Raw genomic sequence first — 6,000 nt, forward strand, 5'->3', positions numbered from 1 at the left:
TCCCAGACTTTGTCATGGGAGTCTCTTCAAGCTCACTTCTATGTCCTTTTGACTTTTTCTTTTGTCTTTTTAGGGCTGCAGGTGCAGCATACGTAAGTTCCCAGGCTAGGGGTGGAATCAGAGTTTCAGCTGCTGACCTACACCACAGCCACATCGGTGCAGGATCTGAGCCACTTCTGCCACCTACACCACAGCTCATGGCAACACTGGATCCTCAACCTGCTGAGCAGGGCCAGGGATCGAACCGGCGTCCACATGGCTCCTAATTGGATTTGTTACCACTGAGCCACAGTGGGAACTCCTCCTCTTGACTTTTTGAGCTTTTACGTTTTGGCACATCAAGGTATCCGAAGCTTATACCTCCTCCTGCCCCAGTCATGTGTCCCAGGAGCCTGGTTCCTTTCAATGGAAGGCAGGGAATACGTCTCAAGAGCTAAGTTCTCACTGCTACTTGGCAAGTCACTGGTGTTAAGCCTCTTGATGGACAGATTAAAGACCCCCTCTGTATTTCTATATATACAGAGAAATTGAAACCCTCAGGTTCACACTGATCCTTCATTTCTTTTTTTTTTTTTTTTTTTTGTCTTTTTGTCTTTTTGTCTGTTGTTGTTGTTGTTGCTGTTGTTGCTATTTCTTGGGCCGCTCCCGCGGCATATGGAGGTTCCCAGGCTAGGGGTTGAATCGGAGCTGTAGCCACCGGCCTACGCCAGAGCCACAGCAACGCGGGATCCGAGCCGCGTCTGCGACCTACACCACAGCTCACGGCAACGCCGGATCGTCAACCCACTGAGCAAGGGCAGGGACCGAACCCGCGACCTCATGGTTCCTAGTCGGATTCGTTAACCACTGCGCCACGATGGGAACTCCTGATCCTTCATTTCTAATCCAATACTTCGGGGTTTAATCTAGTCTTTTCCTTCCCTGTGTGTAATTCCTTTCTCCCACAGGGAGAAACCTGGCTCCTAGGATCCTGAAGATATTATTTGCTTACTCTCCCCTTATGTTTCAACCTCCTGACACTGCCAGCTGCTGCATCAGCCCACTTGCCCCAAATATGTCGAGTCCGCCTCAGCCGTTGCTGCGCTGGTCCTGATCACGCCGCTCCCCGACGTGCCACTCAAAGCCTTGGCCTCAGCTGCGAGGAAGACCAGGCCGGCTGAGTCCTAGACCCGATCAGGCCACTCTAATCCTAAATTCTGCTCATCCGGCTGAACCGACCCCAGACGGAAGGGAGGGAAGGGACAAATTCATGATGTTTTGATCAAAAGCAGCTGTTAAGTACTCGTCGAATGGATTAGGACAAATGTAAAGATGAGTTATCACTCAAATGTCTAAACATGGATATATTTATGAAACAAATTTTTATTTTTATTTATTTATTTATTTATTTTTTGCCTTTTTCTAGGGCCACTCCTGCGGCATATGGAGATTCCCAGGCTAGGGGTTCGAATCGGAGCTGTAGCCGCCAGCCTACACCACAGCCACAGCAATGCAGGATCAGAGCGAGTCTGCAACCTACACCACAGCTCACGGCAACACCATGTCCTTAACCCACTGAGCAAGGCCAAGGATCGAACCCGCAACCTCATGGTTCCTAGTCGGATTCGGTAACCACTGCGCCACGACGGGACCTCCTGAAACAAATTTTTAAATTACGATTTTGTGATCCTTTTTTTGTCTCAGCTCTGACACTTGTAAATAATTTAAAAATGTTTTCTGTAATAACTAAACCATCTTACATATTATGCAGTTTTTCATGTCTGTACAAGCCACCAGTTTCATTACTCTGCATACATTTAAGTCAGCATACTTTTCAGAAGATAGGTTAAAAGAGACTAATTGTCCATGTTTCTTACAGGTTTTATTTGGGTTGTTAGCTTTTTTCTTTTTTCTTTTTTTTTTTTTTTTTTTTTTTTTTGGTCTTTTTAGGGCCACACCTGCGGCATATGAAGGTTCCCAGGCTAGGGGTCCAATCGGAGCTTCACCTGCTGGCCACAGCCACAGCCGCAGCAGCGCAGGATCCAAGCTAGTTCTGCGACCTACACCACAGCTCATGGCAGTGCTGGATCCTTAACCCACTGAGCGAGGCCAGAGATCGAACCTGCATCCTCATGGATCCTCATCAGATTTGTTTCCGAGCCACGAGGGGAACTCCTGGATTGTCAGCTTTTAAGTAAACAACAAATAAATGGTAGCCCGGCATCACATGGAAACTTGCCTTCATGGTCCTGCCCCCTCTTTGGAGGATATCATGTCTTCACCGTGGTGTTGAGAGAATTTGAAAGGAGATGGTGTAACAAACACTGAACAGACCGGTGAGCATTTCATTGTCTAGGGAGTGCTGATGGGTAAGAGAACGTGGCCCTCAAATTTAAAAATTAGGACATAGACTAAGTGTGGTAAGATCTTATAAGGATCCGGCGTTGCCACAAGCTGTAGCGTAGGTTGCAGATGCGACTTGCGTCTGGCATGGCTGTGTCTATGGCGTAGGCCAGCCGCTGTAGCTCTGATTCCATCCCTAGCCTGGGAACTTCCAAATGCTGCAGGTGTGACCCTAAAAAGACACACACACACAAAGATCTGACTTAACATTTTAGGCACAGAGCCTGGTGTGTAATAGTTGCTGTCTGCCTAATTATCTCTCATTTCATTTTACATCAGAAATTTGCTTTTCGAGATCTGCTTTCAATGAAATCAACACTTTTTTATATCCAGCTGTTTTCTTCAAAGTTGTGAGGGTTCATCTGGGCAATCGCTTGTCACATCAGAATATGTTGTGAGTCAACAGAGGAAGAAGCAGTGGCTGTATAACTTCTCCATCTGCAAGTGTAGATACACAATAGTTCAGATTCCATGAGGGGTTTAAATGACTTTTGTTTTAATTGACTCATAAATGCAAAAGTGTGTATGTGAATGTGTGTAGCATGTAAAGAATAATTATAAAATGAACTCCCATTAGACCTCATTCCTCCTAGTATAATGTTAAGAAGCCAGCAAAGTGTCCCTCCCTGATCACGTGACTGTCTTGCCCCCCCCCCTCCCAGGTGCAACTGCTACCTTGAATTCTATGCTAATCATTCCCTGGCTTTTAAAAATATCTGCTATCTGTGTATTATTTAACTTTAATTTGATTCTTTTGTGGCTAGCTTGCTTATTCAACATGTTTTGGGGATTAATACATGTAGATGTTTGTAGCTACAAACATAATTTTCCTTTTTAAAAAACTACTGTAAAGTACCCCTGTGGTTAAGGTACTACAATTTAGTATTCATCTCACTGTTGATAGACATTGAGGTTGCTTCTAATTTTTTATCACTATGAACAACTTAAATCCTAAGTATTGAAACCTTAAATCTTTATTTTTTTCTTTCACTTAAAAAAAAAAATCTGTTTTGTGGCTGTTGATCATTTAATCATTACCAAGGCTGGCATTCTTAACTGCCTTTTTCATACTAACAGACTTGAAAGAGGTTAAATAACTTAGTATAGTTTCTATAGCTGATAAGAAAGGATAATAGGACTTGAACCCAGGTGTCTTTATCATAAATTCTGTCATTTCTAAATTATTTCACTTCATTTTTTTTCTGCCAGAGCTTGTGATAAATTGTGTAATATAAAGCTTTATATATATATTTTTTTCTAGTTACTAGGATACTAATTTTAGGTTTATCACATCCCAACTCCAAGGTCATTTGTACTGTGTGTGTGTGTGTGTGTGTGTTGGAGTTTGTTCATTTACTTAAAACCATCGCATCTAAAATTGCTAAAGTTTTCGTGGGTTATAGTGAGTTTTGTAGGCTAAACTTTACTGATGAGAGAACAGAGCAGATGACTCTACCCTCCTCACTCTGTCTCAAAAGAAGAGTTTTGAAAGCCATGCCGTTGGAGGGCTGTTGGAGATTTTATGCGCAGGGAGAACAGGATTTGCATGAGATCTCTTAGCATCAGCTTGTAATCAGGGAGAGAGGCAGAAAATCCAGGTGAGAAACAGCTCCTAAATTAAGCCACTGCTATGGGGATGATGACCTGAATGCTGATTTATTTTTAACGTAACGGACAGGGCTGAGGGACCATCCTGACTGCAGGGTTGGTGAAGGCTGAGGGTGGACTTGGGCAGGGTGGAGAAAGGTGCGCTTAACCTGGGAGCCCGGATGTAATAGCTCCGCTCAGTATCATAAGCGAAAACAGATAATTAAAGATCTTACCTGCTCCTTTAGGAGAATGAACTTCCCTGACTGGGAGTGGAACGGAGGCAGATCTTGTTTCAGGACGCTTTAAGGGAGCCTTTTATGATTAGAACTGGGGTTTTGTTTGTTTGTTTGTTTGCTTGCTCTTTAGGGCCACACATGGTGGCTCCCAGTCTAGGGGTTGAATCGGAGCTACAGCTGCTGAGTGAGGCCAGGGATCAAACCAGCAACCTCATGGTTCCTAGTTGGATTCACTTCCACTGCGCCAAGACGGGAACTCCTAGAACTGTTTTTAAATGGGATGTATTGTGGTTTGGTAAATTCCCCCAAACCGGAGAAAGATTCAAGGCAAAAACTAACCCCCTACTTCCTCCCTCTGTTAATAAGGAGGAAATGGGGATAGATGATCTGCAGTCTTTCCAAAGCTCTCGTCATGATTCTATGACCTTGAATTTCAAGTGAAGGAGATGTGCCTTGGTTCCACAAATACTGAACTCATGGCATTAGGCAATTTCAGTATTTTCATTATTCCATTGTTTTTAGTGTCAGCAAGGAATCATTTAGACCTCATTTCTAAAGCACATCTTTAAAGTGCTAGGGGGGGAATATTAATCCAAAATTCTAATTAGAGTTAAAAGTATCTTTCAGAAATGAAGGTGAAATATACATGTTTTTGATCAAAAGAATTTGTCACCAGCAGGCCTGTGTTAATTGAAATTCTATAGAGAGATCTCTAGGCAGAAGGAAAATGATCCCAGATGGAAAGGAAATACAGGAAAGAAGGAAGACCTCTAGAAAGGGTGCACAGGAAACAGACTCACAGACCTTGGAAACAGGTTTATGGTTATCAAAAGGAAAGAGTTGGGGGGGTGGATGCAGGGTTTGGGACTGGCATAAGCACACTGCTGCCTGTGGAATGGAGGGTCAACAGGAAGCTGCTGTACAGCACTGGGAACTCTGCTCAATATTCTGTGACAACCCATATGGGAGAAGAATCTTTGAAAAAGAATGGGTACGCATATATGTGTGTAACCGAATCACTGCACAGCAGAAATTAACACAACATTGTAAATCAACTACACTTCAATAAAATGTTTTTAAAATGGAAAAAAGGGGAATAAAAATGAATATTGATCGACACTTTTAAAAATACTAGTAGTGTGGAGTATAAAATTTAGAGTTAAAATTGACAATAATGAAAAAGTCAAAAAATGGAAGTATAAAATTCTAGCATTATCAAGGAAGCGGTAAAAATAATTATTAATAAATTTAATTTAGGACTTCCCGTCATGGCGCAGTGATTAATGAATCTGACTAGGAACCATGAGGTTGCGGGTTCGGTCCCTGCCCTTGTTCAGTGGGTTAAGGATCCGGCGTTGCTGTGAACTGTGGAGTAGGTCTCAGACACAGCTGGGATCCCGCATTGCTGTGGCTCTGGCGTAGGCCGGCGGCTACAGCTCTGATTCGACCCCTAGCCTGGGAACCTCCATATGCCGCAGGAGCGGCCCAAAGAAATAACAAAAAAAAAAAAAAGACAAATAAATAAATAAATAAATAAATTTAATCCGTATGTGTTGCAATATCAAAAAGAATGATAAAATAAATGGATGGGGAACATGAAATACTTGAATAATCCCAAAGAAGACAAGAGAGAAGAAAAAAAGTACATTTTCATGAAAGTGGGTCAAATAGAAAACAGGTGGCAAATATAAACGCACCTAAACCAGTGAGGACATTAAATGAAAGTGGACTAAGCACTCCAAGTAATAAACTAATGTCGTCAGCCTAGGGAAGAAAATAAAACCTATGTACA

The sequence above is a fragment of the Sus scrofa genome, chromosome 4 (assembly GCF_054392235.1).
Source record: "Sus scrofa isolate SSC_HxYL_T2T_F1_AM1 chromosome 4, Sscrofa_HxYL_maternal_Yorkshire_Landrace_v2.0, whole genome shotgun sequence".
Taxonomy (NCBI): domain Eukaryota; kingdom Metazoa; phylum Chordata; class Mammalia; order Artiodactyla; family Suidae; genus Sus; species Sus scrofa.